This window comes from Cuculus canorus, chromosome 10, assembly GCF_017976375.1.
Source record: "Cuculus canorus isolate bCucCan1 chromosome 10, bCucCan1.pri, whole genome shotgun sequence".
Taxonomy (NCBI): Eukaryota; Metazoa; Chordata; class Aves; order Cuculiformes; family Cuculidae; genus Cuculus; species Cuculus canorus.
In genome coordinates, this window is record NC_071410.1 from 2,154,167 (window position 1) to 2,169,164 (window position 14,998).

The following is a 14,998-nucleotide window of genomic DNA, read 5'->3' on the forward strand; positions in this document are numbered from 1 at the left end:
CCTTCTCCTGAGACATCCCCAGTCCTTCTGTTTCATTACTGCTCCAGCCGTAAAAGGGCCCTGATTAAAACTGTGGCCTGTTGTTTGATGAACCAGGAATCCATACATCCTGTAATTTTCCTTCCTTCATCCTCTTTCCCTGTGTTTATATGTCATATTCAGTAAAGTCTCTCTTTTATTGAACATCTGTTTGGTACATAGCAAGCTTATTCAAACTCGGCAGGAAAGCACCTTTACTCCAAAATAAATTAAAACAATGTATGTGCCTCTGGCCAATAGATCATTGGATGAGAGTCATGAATGTACATTTGTGGATATTTGATGGGAAGTTTATCATTTAAACGATGAAAATACAGTACTTCAACATATGGATCATTCAGAGCTACTCTCTTTCCTTTCCAGTTGAAGAATCATCGTGCATTTAGAGGAATTAGCTAAAATTAAGAATTTAAACTGGGCTGCTAGTAAAAGCTGTTATCAAAGAACGGAAATGTAAAAGCATGATGCAGGGATGCAGTCTGATTTTGAGACAAGTGGGTATTCAAACAGTGTAGTTTTAGGTAGTGCAAACAAGAAGAAAAAGTGATGTCATAAATAAGCAAGGAATTAAAAAGAGAACTAAAGAATTAAAACAGAAATTAAAGTACAGAGAATCCCTCTGCAAGGTGCATTAGTGGCTGTAAAAAGTTGGGATCTAACATTTTGTACCTTGTGTGCCGATTTGTTCTGATCCAAATGGCTTCTTTGATGATCTGGAGTGAACCATTGCCATAGTGCTAAAATGATATCTTCTTTGCCCTCTTCACACACCATCTATGATACTCTCCATAATGAGAGATGTCTTCTGCTCTGGAGAGGTGTTCTAGCAGGGGGCTCCTTCCACTGCTCTCAAAAGCATATCCGAAGGCAATTTAGAAGCAGAAAACTCTCAGTACAATTAGCAGGAAACAGATGCAAGCGTGTGGAACTCCAAAAAGTAGCTCAGAGTAATCAAGGAATTGAAGCTCACGCTTCTGCTGGATTTCCAGTTATTAAGACACCATTCAGTATGCGACAGTGTGAAAAAGATCTGCCATGTTATATCTGACCAATTCACATCACTGTCAGCATCAACGATGCTGAAAAGCAAACACTACAATGTCAGTTTTAAAGTAGATATAACTCAAACTTGACTCAGACTAAAAGATATTCTCTGGCCTGAATTTTCTGCTGCCCACACTGTACAGACATAGCACCTTGACTGATTGGAACTGTTCAATAAAACACATTCTCTTCTCAGAATTAATTCTCTCAAATCTCACCTCTAACGTGAGATTTATGAGCCTCATTGTCTAACTACATTTAAAAGGTAAATTGTGTTCTTTAAGTGAACTTAGTCCATTAGAGAAGCAAGTTCACTGCGGAGTACGTCTGGTAAGTATAAATATATACTTATATATGGAAGCGTAACTTAAACTGCTACTATGGAAAGAGAGGTAATGGTATAACGGGTTCATAGCATCATGCATCTGTGCCAGGAACAGAGCTACTAATGACAGAAAACAATATCAGAGACAGAAGTGGCAAATACACGTTGTATTGCATTTCTCTCCTTAATGTGCTATAATTTCTAAAAGACAATATGTCAATACATTTTTTTCAATAGAAGTACGTCTGTCCAGTCACCCCCTCCATGACTTCTCCTCTCCCAGCAGGACTGGGTGCGGGGAGATGAGCTGGGGGGCCCAGCACCTCCATCCTGCTCCCAGGCTGCAGCTCTCTGAGGGCTACAGGAAAATTCCCATCATGTTTTTGCAGCAAAACGAGAGTTTTTTACAGGAAAAGTACTGCAATTTCAGGCCACGTTTCATTAATGCTCCACCACAAATTTGAGTTTGTCCCTGAAATACAGTTCTGACTGCAGAAAGCTGGCTCTCTGGCAAGGCTTTCACATCGGATCTATTGGCAGAGACATGCAAAAACTAATACCAGCCTTTATAGACGACCTTTCTTGGTAGTCATCTCTGCTGCAATCACTTGCCTGAGAGCAATCACACTTCGGTGGGGCAGATACTTAACAATCTATTATATTGTAATTAAGTTTGGCCGTGTTTAGACTGTTTGATGATGATGTGTAAAGATTAATTTACCTTTCGAGCCCCACTGCAAGAATGTACTGCCATAGCACCCCATTAAAAATGGAAATAGCAATAAAGTCTCCAATTATCTTATACTGCCTTAAGTCTATCAGAATTCATCATTTTATGCACCGTTACTTTAATTTATTGGTTTATCTTCTATTGACACAGTGGCAGTTATCACAAGTCATTCTGTATATGTTTTTAAGTATGGTGATAGCATCTTCTAAGGAGAAATAAGCCATGATAACATCTTATTTACAGTTTGTCAAGTTAAGGAGGCCAAAGAAGACTAAAAAATTGCTTTTGACTAAAGAAAATGCTGCAGAGAGGTGACTAAAATTGGGTTCCTCTGACTGTCACTGGAGCTTAAAATTAAACAAGTCTGAGCTCTTCAGTGTGACCCTGAGGAAATGAGTGCAATCAGCAGGAAGACAGAAACACGAATATACAGGCTGATCTTTACATTTTGATTTTCTTGAAATATTGATTAGAGGCCTAAATATTAATTAAAGTTCTTGGCTCTGTTTCAGCAGAAGACTGACATTTGTAACTAGCTTTTGAGCACACTCATTTTCTCATCAATTACAGAGGGTTTGCAGTCTGCAAGTTGTGAACAGGTCACTTACCCAAACAAGTGCCATGGCCAGAAGAGATTACGGTTGTATCTGTTCGCGGGGGCTCCTGAGGGAAGTTTCAGATGATTCCTTCAGCCTAGAACAAAAAGAAATTCATCTTGATGCAATTATAGTGCTGGAAAGCTCTTATATACGTTTAAGCATTCTGAAAAGTGAAAGAAAGCACTCCTGGCAGAGACTGACCCTTCCCACTTGTGTGATATTGAGGGTCTTGAGCTCCTTTTGTTTCTGGTCTGGGACATCTCAGCAGGGTCTAACAGGACCTAGCTTGGGAGCTCCAGGAGCCAGGGAAGGATGGAGGCTGCGGACCTTTTTCATTGCCCCAGCTGGGATAGGAGGTGCTCCCTTAAGTACAGAGGGCTATATTTACCCCAGGCACCTTCAGAATACTTTGTGGTAAAGGAGTACCACCAAGCTGAGTGATGAGATCGTAAAAAACGTGCCCAGTAGCCACGGTTACCAACAGCTGTGCCAAACCTTCAGAGGGTTTAAACCTTCCGAGATAGATAGAAAGGAACACCATTAGCTTATGTATTTTGATTCACACTGGTTGTTCCCCTCCCATTCTGATCTCCCACGTGATGGAACTTGTGCTTCCCATTCCTGTGATGTCATACACACTGTTCACCAGGGTAGCTTGGAAAAATGGTTCAGAAATTGTCACTTCTGAGTCCTCAAGTTGTTCTCCCATAAAACCAAATAAGACTCCACACCATTTTGTACACTGAGCGAGACAGCTTGCCAGCTTCACCCCACCTTTAGAAAAAATCTGATTAATAACAGCGTTGATTGTCACACTGGTGATTGGGAAAGCCTTGAAGAAAAGGGAAAAATGTACCCTGCACAATGCAGACTGGTTACGAAGCAACACTGATACCAAGCACCATGACTTCATTACCCAGACACCACCTAACCTACATCTGTCCAAGTTCAAGGACTCCTGTTACTACAGTTTTGGAAACCGCGACCAATTGTATTGAAGTATGATTAAGCTTAAAGAAGTAGAGGTTGTTGCCATGCTTGCATTCTCCTCCTTGACTGGAAATCTGGTTCAGAGGAGCCCATCTCCTTTACGTTAGCAGAGCAAAGGAAATGGTCACTATGCTGGCACTAGCACTCTTGTAAGGATAGGCTTCCTCTCCTGTCTGTCACCATTTACCTTGTGTTTATATGCACAATTCTGCAGGAAAAGGAAGGGCAAAGGTTAAGGTATATTATTTACGCATCCTATAGAATATGCACACAGGCTGCTTTACTTATTTTTGGAAGGCTGCTCACTACAGTCACTCCTGGTTTTTTTGGGTTTTTTTTGCCATGGGAATGCCAGAGGGAGATTTCAGAGCAGGTGAGGTTATTTAACAAGAAAACATCCTAACAAACAGCCCATGTTTCCATGCACATTATCCTCCATGGTTTATGGGGTCATAAGCAGCAGAACACGGGCAATAAACTTCTTGACTATTTGTCACAGGTTTTATGAGCCGGTGCTGCCAAGCGCTTGGTCGGCTCAGGTGTTCCCGTGGGTCACACCTAACCAGGGCCAGCAGCTCTGCAGAGCCATGGGCATCGCTTACCCCAGCACAGGCAGCACCCAGCACTTTACCACAAGCTGGAAACCTTAAAGATTGTCTCTTTTATCCAGTCCATGCTTTTTTCCCCTCGTAAAGGAAGAGTTTTGGCCACCCACTGAACATGAGAAAGAACCCAGAGCTTTTGGGGCCACACGATGGAGACCTACCTGATCCCACAGCTTCTGCAGCACCACTGGAGAGATACTGGCCGGATCATCCCAGCGTTTCTCTGCTTGCACCCTTCTGCTAGGGGTGGGCGATGGCTTGACGGCAAATCCCTGCACAATGATTATAACAGGGACCTGTCATTAAATAATGAGCGGGGTGATGAAGGAAATATAAAATGCCATCCATGGTATGCGCAGTGGGGTAATAAATCCAAGATGAAACAGTAAATCTCTGAGGAGTTACAGAAATCCAGATAGATACCCTGGTGGAGGTGCATTTATTGTGGAGCGCTACAAGGTTTTTCTCTTATCTCTAGTTTTATAGATCTGTGCAGCTGCAGCAGTCCTTGGACAGGGCGCATATTTGAAAATACTATAAATTTCACTGCCTGTTTATTTCAGATTCATTGGCACTCTCTGTCTTTACTATCTCCTGGTATTTTATGCCTCAGTACTTGGAGAAAAAAATGCTTTGTTTGCACTAGATGTTATATGAAAACTCTCTCTGACATTTAAACTTTAGTATCAGTTTGCCTACAGTGTTAATATCACTGAAACTGCTTATATGGATTAAATTGCCTACAGTATATAATGCCAAAATAGGAACATAGCGCATTTACTGATTCAAGCCCTTGAAAGAATTATTACCATTAAAATATCTAAGGTCACCTTTACAAATGCAATAAATCTGGAGGATGTCAAACAGAGAGCATTTAAAGCTCCCAGACTGGAGTAGCTCACTGGGAGTACGGCAGTTGGTTCGTTGTCATATGGGGAATGGGGTTTGGGGACAACTTTGGGGCTCGTGACTCTCTGGGTATATAGGACCAGGGGTGTCTGTCCCAGCATTGGGGGGATGAGGGATGTTCTGCTCTTGGGAGTCTCCAGAGCGAGACATGACCGCTCTTCAAGGTGGTTCTCACCCAAACTAAGCTGCTCTTGTATGAGCCCACAGCGCAATTCCACCAGCTCTGAAGGTTTTGCAGGAGGAAAGAGCAGCCAAACCGAATTTTTGTCATTAAAGCCAGATGCAGCAGCTCAGTGTGCCCTCGGGAAGCAGAACTGATGAGTAAGAGGATGTCATTTTCACGCAGTCACTTTTCTGCACAGAGCAGCCTATTCACGCTACGCGTCCAGTTCTGCAAACGCCCTTATTGAGGTCAACATAATTTACTGGTAATTAAAGTCAGTGGAAAGTTTTACTTCAGTGAGAACTGGCAAATCCAACCTATCAGACAATTCTTTAAAAAAAAAAAATCACCCTTTATTATTCTTTCATCTTAAATATTAGGATTCAGCAAATTTCCAGAGAACAACCACTGTGTAAAACTTTAATCTTTTGAGAACGGATTGGGACTGCAATTGCAAACTCCACCATCCTCCTCCTGCATCACGTTCCCTCTCTTTGAATGTCAGCATTTAACAGCACATTACAGATCAGGGATAAATTTGCATTTGGTCATTACTCATATTTTTATTTGTTTCCAGGTGACTGTTTTTTATGTTTAGCACAACACCCGCATCTACAGTGGTCCATCATAATTTACAGCATGAGGAGACAGACTAATGCTCATCATCGTTTCCCCAGGCAGACCGGTCTGCTTAAAGATACGACTTTCTTTTTAAATTCCACACAAGCAATTAAATGTAATAATTGATCAATGCCTCATCTATAAAAATCCTGACAATGGGAATTGGTGGGAGGCACCTCGGAGCTTTTCAAACCAATGGTCAGTGCTTATTCAACCAGCTCTGCAGGAGCCTTATTTTAGTAGGACTTATATATAGTCATATCTCACAGAAAAGCTGAATTATATTTTTAAGAGAGGCCTTACAGCTTAAATGCATAATTCCTTACTTGTGCTGGCTGGCAGTTTCATTATGCATGCAGCAGAGCGCAGCAGTCTGCATTGCCGACTGTCCTGGCATTCCCACTCCGCTTGACAGGCAATTCCTTTCTTCTTCCCGCTGCTGATAACATCTGTAATGAAGTCAATTAAACTAACAGTGCTTATTAAGGATGGGCACTCCTGTTCGCAGGTTCTTCCGAGGCACCTTGCTACTGCAGCTCCATGAGCCGGGGTGCTGGAGGCTGTGACCACGTCTTTTTTGTTTTGCGTGGTAATGCTAGAGGGGATTCCCTCCACTATCGCCAGCAAAATAGTCTTAAAAATTCATCTTTTGGGGGCAGGGAATGGGCAGCCCACTTCTACTGCATTGCAGATTTTTCTCCAGCCTCAGGTGCCTCTTCCCTTTCTCTGAGGAACGTAACCAGCAACTTGTGGCCCCTTCCCTGTGGACCCATCTCCTTCCCCTCTCACTAACCTGTACTCCCACAGCTCTCCTGGATGCACCATTGACTCCTTTTCTGAAGAGAGCGCAGTTTTCTGGTCCGCTCATATAAACTTTGGGGCAACCTGGTGGTTGTCTTCCTGCCCTCTCCCCGCAGCGTTCCAGCCTGGGTGAGGGCTGAATCGCGGCGTCAGCTGCTGTAAAAATAAGCAGTAAGAGACGTCTCTGCTGTGCCTGCTCACAGACCAGATGGGAAAAAATACAGCACAGAGAAAACCACGGTGAAGTGGGACGGTTTTCCCAAAGGGCCCTTCAGGTGCAGGTGAGCTTTTTACACCTGCTATAATGAGACAGTTTACTACCTAGTTTACTAGTTCGAAGATACTGTTCAGCGAAGGTAAACTGCCTCTTCCTCCTGGACTTGGGGACTTCCTTTAGGCACATAATCGGTTTTCTGTATGTTCAGAGAGATTGGTTTTGGGGAGCACTGGGTACATCCCATTCCCATTGACCATGAGCAGAGACTCAGACTGCACTCAGGGAAATTGGGTAACAACGTTTATGCTCTTTTTTTCCAATTTCCTCATAGAAAGAGACAGAATTTCCCCCAAAATACTGTAAGCCCTAAAGAAGCTCTGCTGTCACAGGCCAACAACAAGCAGCTTCCAAGCTTCAGCAGATGCTTTGCAGCAGGAGCGGAAGCTGAGTCTGACCAAGCCTTTGTGTGTCTGGACTTCGGACCGCTCTATCCGTTAGATTTAACAGTTGGCTGGCACATACGATAACTGAGCGTGTTAATATTTTGCAAGAGTGACTGACAAGCAGATTGTTGTCAAATCAAGGATCTCTCAGGCTGAGGATATTGAAGTTGGCAGAGCCAAATAATTTACAGCTTTCTCCTTCAGCTTCTCATAATTTACGTTCCAGCCACTGAAGGGAAACCTGCAGCAAAGGAAAATTGATGAACTCATCATCTGGACATGACAATCCTGAAACTTCAAATTGTTATTTTATACACAGGTTGCAAAGAGGAATGATCTATGGGAACTTGTAAACTCCTCGTTTACGGGAACCCTGGTGAAGCTGCACCTAATCTTTCCGCTCATGTACTTTGCTGAGACTTGCTGAATAGTTTCCATTTAACATTTTCTCTAACCTAGTGAACTAATGCTCGTGCAACTACTGAATCTAAGCCACTGGTTTATGCTGCTACAGGATCTTAGTCACAAGTGGGTGATATTTTGGTAAAACCAGAAGGTATGAACTCACTCTGACTCAGCTCATCTCTTCTAGGCTGTAAAGGCTCATCAAGTGGAACAACCCAACAACACAATGCTTGTGTTCAGGCTCAGGCTTACATTTCTTACTGAAGTCATGCCTTGAAAAATTGTTTGGAAGTCCCTCTACTGCACATCGTGACCTTTGAATACTCTCCTTGAACCAAAGACACGTGGAAGCCATTTCCTTTCAAATGCCATAATGCGTACCTGTAATCATGAAAACACAGTGTTTAAAAAAAATTCTGCTTTCCTCCCTGAGAAAAATCAAGAGTTGTTTGTATATATGGAAAACCCCAGCAAACTTCCAGATATAAAATGTGACTACTGGGACATAGCAACAGTTTACTGAAGGTTGGACAGAGCAGCGAGTGATGTTTCCCAGCTAAGTAAAGTCAAGATTTAAAGGCATTATGTGCACACTCTTTTCAGAATTAGTGTGTCTGAATACCCCATTATTGTCTGCAGGATTATCCAAGTTCTGCATAGAAACCTGTCTCAAGGTCCAAAGTGAATCTCAGTGTTAGCACTGGGAGAGAATTGGTGTAAATGCAGCCAGGCTCTACCGAAAGCCTCTGTTTGGAGGGAGGCTCTGGCAGCGCTGCCATAGGGAAGGGCGGAGGAACTCACTGCCACTCCAGAAACACATCCAGAGCCTAAAGAAAAATACCACCAGAAGTATTTCCTTAAGAAAGCAAGCCCAGAGAGAGGCAGAAAAATCGCTCGTTTGCTTCAGCAGTGAAATTAAAAGAAGGGAATAAAGGCTTGGTTTTGCTTGCCAGCCCTCAGCTTGGCAGAGTGTTTTAGTACCCACATAGCTGTGCATTCGTGTTAACACAGCTACTGACTTTAACAGAACTACATGCGTGTTTAAACAACCTTAACCTTAACTTGACAACCTGAGCTTTAATGTGTATTTAGGTTTGTTCACGCTGTTTGGGACTTGCGTGAAGGTGTTCGTATTTGTGCTCATTGCATACAAAAGAATAAACCTGTTGCAATAGGATATTTTACAAGTTTGCCATATTTTAACTGTGCTGTTTACTCCTTTGCTCTGTGGTAAAATCATCATCTATTTCTTGGGTCTTTTCGGCCTTAGTAAAGGTGATGTAGGACAGAAAGCCCAGCTCGTCACATGAAAGAGAAGGATTCTTACTGCCCAACCACGTTAGTCAGCAGAAATAATAAAGCAAAAAAAACATTTCTCCAAAAGGCAGAATCACCTCCAGCCTGACCTTCCAACCTTGTACTCATATGAGCACACTGTGTTATAAAAACAAAAGGAAGAGTTTGGAAATAATTCAGATGAACTTGGAAATAGTAGATACTTAACACTTATTTCACTGAGCAATTTCCATTTTACTGGGGTGGTCTACACCAAGAGCTAAACCAAATCCAGCTGACCTAAAGCTTATAATGCTGCTCATTTCAATAACATGTTTAATAAAGGCTACCTCACATTTTTGCAGTACTTCAAAAGGAAAACATATTTTAATTTTTATTTTTAGAGAGCAACAGAGGTGAACTTGCATGAGAAACACAGTAAGCTTCAAATCAAACATCACAGTTCTAAGAAATCCATTAACTGTTCATATCTAAAACTCATCCTTCAGTGCTTCACTCTATAATGCACATTGTTGTCAATTTTTGTCTTATTTACCCCCTGCTAATAGCTGGGCTCAGTTCCAAGAATCTTAAGACAATTGTGGAGAGATGCAGATCTAACATTTTTCAAGTTGACAGCCAATAGTTCTAAGCATTTAATTCCCAAGACGGAAGAATCTCCAAATCCTGCTTTTGTAATTCACCCAGGAAAACACATCAGAGCCAAACTGTGTCTGTACAGCCTGAGTAAAAATGTTATTGTTTGATCCAAATTGTATCTTTCTTGGCAGATTTTTAAGGATTGATCCTGCCTGACACTGGTATTTTAATAGGAAGCTGAGTACTCAACAGTTCTTGATAAATTAGCATCCATATCGTAACCGTAGGCGTTCTGTCCTCAGCAGTATATCTTAGGTAAAGGTTCATTTAATTTACCCCTTGTTAAAGTTTAAACAGCTACGCCAAATTCCACCAGACTTGGCATGTGTGACATGACTAATGACTCTGCTAAACTTCCAGTCAAAAGCTTCAATTTTGAAACGCATCATCTTTATGTATTTGCCCCTGAGCAGCGGCACAGAGCGAAAAATAAATAAATAAAATTATTCCATTTACTGAGTTTGAAATTTAAGCAGCTACACACAACTCTAAAAGTTGTACAATATTCATGCATGAATTTGATAAGTGGTTTATGCCCAAAGCAGAAACCACAACAGGTCAAGGATGCAGAAAGCACTAGGCATCTTCCTCCTCCCTTTAGGGAGATAACACCAAGGCAACAGCCCCAAAATGTTTGCTCAGACACTCCGAGCCGTGGTGCAAATCATGTGCTTCAGGGGGCTGAGCTTCAGCCGGCGTGGAAGAGGTGGGTTGCCTGAACCCCACGTTGCCCTTCTGCTTGTCTCGCTTCTCTCCTTGTCTTTCTAGTCCTCCTGGAGATCTTGAGCCACATATTCAGGTTCAATGTGATTTAAACGGAATTATTCATCTTTCTTCTCAAGCCTGATCAGACACATGAGTACCTAACCATTGTGGGAAACACTGCCATCCTCTCTGCCTTTTGATACTTTAGCTTGTATTTATGTAATACTGACTTTATATTCACTTGCAAATCTTCCTGTGTGTAAGCCTCCAGGCTATGTTTAAGTCTTGATTTTTTTTTTTTTCCCCTGCATGATACAGCCAATACGTGGCCTTCTCTGTTCATCCATACAGCAAATCATTAGCATTTCATCTCTTGACAGGACCCTTATGGAGCTCCAGAAGCCACCCAAGCCAGGCTTCTGCTCACAGCAGGTCCAGTCAGAGCAGGTTGCTGACCCTGGTCCAGGCAAGATCTGCATTTTTCCACCTCGCCCACTACAAAGTTGGGGGGGGGCAACAGTTTCAACAAAGCAATTTTGTCATTCATCCTAATGACCCCTACGCAAGTGAGGAGACTTCTTTAAATCATCCTGTAAAATTTTCCTTTCTTGGAACAGCTACAGAAAAAATCGACACAGGTCACATTGATGTGCAGGCAAGTAGCATTTTCCTCAGTATTTTCTTGTACTGTGCTAATTGCATCTGGGTGTTTCACCCCATCTCGAAGTGTGCCGTCATGCAGCGCAAACACAGTTCTGTCCCAAACCATAGGAAGAGCATCCGCATGCTGTAATACTAAAAAAGAACTGATCACACCACTATGCAAGCGAGTCATTAACTGCTGACAGAGGTTTTAGTCTGAATCCCGTGTTTCTGGGACACTTCATATCAGCAATTGGAAACTTTGATTGGCATTTTCCTTATTTCAGTATCATGAGCTATGTTAATTTTGCGTGCTTTAGTCCTTGTACAATTTTGTATCTAGAGAGTTTGGACAGTTGTTTACCCGCCCCCATGTTTATGCAGGTCCATTCTTGTCTAAAACATCTGTGCAGTGCTGTTTGCAAGCACAGAGCTTCAGTCTCCCGGAGGAGCCTCAAACTCTAGTTTCCATTCCTATCACATGGGAAAAGAAAGTATTTTTAAAATTTACTTAAATTAGGGGAAGATTTTATAATGGAATATTCAAATACAAATTGTTTGGCTTTGACAGGAAACAAATGTTTTGCTTTGCCTCATAATGAAATCAAACCTTTGGATAAATCCTTTCTAGAGTAGAATATTGTCTATTGTGTTTATCTATGAGAAACTTGCCCTTACTCCTGGCCTTTGCAGGAGACCCTGCCTTCAACACCTACTGACAGGCACAGCTTGGAAAAGGGTGTACAGAAACTAATACACTGTTGAAACCCCGCCAGCGGGATGCCTAACCCACCTCTGGGACTTCCTTCCTTTGATGAAAAATAAATATTTACACTTAAATAAAACCTTAAATGATTTTTTGAATCGTTCTTTTGAACAGCAGTGCTACTGTGCAGTGTGAAAGGACTCCAAAAAACCTAGCTGGTTCATTTTTTAACCTCAATGTTTGATGGATAGACTCTAAGTCCAAAATAAAGTACATTTAGGCCAAAAGGTTTGAAAGGTGATCTCTGATCTTAGCGTAGCTCTCCATCATCAGTCAGTAAAAATAGTTGGCAAAGTATTCAGTACCTGTTGGTCTGTTCCTTTCCAGATAACTGCTTTCATGGGGCTGATCCACATCCTACTGAAGTCATAAGGGAATTTGGTGCTGCCTTACTGCGAATTTTGTGTATGAAGTAGGAGAGAAAGAGCTTAAAGTCTCAACTGGTGCAAATCAGCATCGTTCTGTTAAAGTCAGCATTTGGAGGCCGTTTCTGGGTATTTGGGGTTTATCAAATAAACTCTTCATTTCCTTGAAAAATGCCAGGACTTCAGAACTGAGCGAAAATAAATCTAGTTTCTGCTGAAAGCCAGCATTTGTCAAAAATCATTCTTAAAACTCAGCATTGCAAGGTGCAGAGATATTTAAACGCCATCAGCTATGCCTTGGCTTACATTATACCAGAGAAAATATAAGCATTCCAATTGATATTAATATCCTTATTTAACCAAGAATACTGCTGAAAGAGTGGTTAATTTTGCCCTTCAGCTCTAGGTACGTTGGCATAAAAATCAGAAAGATTAATTTCTCCATAAACGTCTCATTTAAGATCTTAAAATTCTTAATAAACCTAACAATACTGAACAGCTTTTTGTGATGTTCAGTAAATCACGAGCCGAAAGAGCTGGTATAATGGGTCCAAAGCTCACTGTGCCGAGTGAACGAGAAGGGTGCCCTGTGGCATCGGTGACAAAGAGTATAAAAGACTTTCTTTCATAGCAGTGTGATGACTTAAGGAATTAGGCATGAGGGAAGAACTGCAACGTTTATTGTTTTCCCCTGAAGCAGTTGTATCAGGGTTTTTTTGTGGCTTTTAGAGACCACAGCGTGTTCTTGGTGGTTGAGCACCTGTTTCCATTAAACAACCTCTGGTCCTAACAGTTCTGCACCAAATCTGTGGCGGGCTCTCTCTGCAGGAACACGAATGCTAAACTTGGAAATATTTCTTGCTGTTATAAACAGGCTCCCTCTCCTTATCTCGCAGTGGTGTATTCTCAGAGCAGAATCATCACTAAAAGAAGCTCAAAGATGAATCACAAAGAAAAGGTCAAATTTCACTTCCTGGAGATTTGGAGGACTTACATATTTCTTACTGTTGAGCTAAACGATCGAGATTTTATACAGGTGGTTTCTGAACAGCATTTATGGATCTCTGAAAGGTCATCGGGCTCGCAGCTTGCTGGGTGTATAGATTGTTTGTGAAATAATTGCCAGTTTGAGGAATTTATAAAGAGGAATTTATACTCCTGCCGAAGTAGAGAGTCAGGTTGCAGGCGATGATGGTTGGATATGACTGGGGCTGGTAGGGAACCATCAGCACAACTGGATCTAACAGGAAAGCTCACCAAATGTCCATCACCCCAAAGACAGCACCCAGACCCAGCAGTTATTACCACAGCCAAAGGCTTGGAGTATCTTCCTATTTAACCACAGGTATTACAAGCTTGCCACACACCATGGAAACAACATAATGAAAACATTATCTAGGACGAGAATACCACAGCAATCTCGGATCAACTCTTTTGTTCTGACTTATACCATGGCAGGCAGGCAATGTGGATGAGCATTTGGTACTCATCATCACATCAAGTACACAATGGCATCAGTTTCAGTCTACGCTAGGTACAAAGAGATCAAGACACACCAGCAACAACACCCTGGCAGCAGAATAACAAATAATGAGCACTTTCAAATGTTATTTTTCAGCTAATGGAATGCAAAGAGATAGTTGACTGCTGCCTTGTTATGTCACCATGTCACATGCAGCAGTGACTCTCCAGGACATAGCCCTGCTGGTGACAAACAGCTTTGCTCTTAAGCACCAGCTGAGAATCTAATCCACAACACTCATGGCTCAGGTTTCTTTCCATCCATCCCTGCATGCTGGCCATTTAACCCCTTGGGGGTTTGCAGTAGTTTTTCCCCCTCAGGTGCAAACAAACAGATTGAACACATGTAAATGAATTTAAAATTCATATCCAGATTAGTATATATTGCTGGCACGTATATACATATAAGTACGGGCAGACAACATATAATATAAATGTGTGTGTGTGTGTACTGGAAACAAAAGACACTTGCAAAATACACATAAGAGTTCAACACTCTCTTGCACAAAAAAAGAAATTTCCTGAAACAACACATCTGAAATACCCTTACAGATGTTTCTCTGCATTACGGAAAAAACCATCCCCTGAGCTAAAATGAAAATTGATTTTGAAAAAAATCTGAAGGATATGAGTGGATCATCATAATTGGATCAACATGCTCCGAAAGCTTCGGGCTACTTCGACTTCATTTCTTAGCTGACAGCTTTCTTTAGGAATTCTTCAAACCAAACACAAATGGTTTGATTGCAATATGTGAAACATTTGACCATCATATCCTTGACAGTCAGTCCGCTGCAGGGGAGATTTGATAACTGTTGTCAAATTCATAACAGCCAGTCTAATCCAAAGAACCAACAAAAAACACAGGAGCCGCTTCAACAAAAACAGAGACGATATTAATGTAAAATGACACCATTTAAAGGAAAAATATAGGAGAGAAGCTGTATTGGGTCTTTTCCAAAGTCTAGTAACAGCACAAACAAATCTTATTGGTTCTTAATTGGTAAATACAAATTAAAGATGTTAAAAATCCTCTTAGTTTTCCATTCAAGATTCATGTGATAAACTAAAGCAATGACAACAGGAAGGCACTCAAACTAAGCATGTGGTCATCTACGGACAGTATCGTCTCGGTAGATTACAGCTAGATTTTTTCCTCCACAAAGAGGGGCA

At 41.7% G+C, this 14,998-nt stretch overlaps 1 long non-coding RNA gene across 1 annotated transcript in view; it reads right to left on the reverse strand.

Annotated features, from left to right (window-relative positions):
* Window positions 1–14,998, reverse strand: part of LOC128853181 (uncharacterized) — a 38,464-nt gene continuing 23,466 nt past the window's right edge. Inside the window, exons 2-8 of the long non-coding RNA XR_008451515.1 lie at window positions 8,055–8,272; window positions 6,819–6,982; window positions 6,352–6,474; window positions 4,494–4,604; window positions 2,747–3,249; window positions 709–882; window positions 1–139 (exon numbers count right to left, since the gene is read on the reverse strand). This is a non-coding gene — a long non-coding RNA (uncharacterized LOC128853181). The remainder of the gene's footprint in view (window positions 140–708; window positions 883–2,746; window positions 3,250–4,493; window positions 4,605–6,351; window positions 6,475–6,818; window positions 6,983–8,054; window positions 8,273–14,998) is intronic.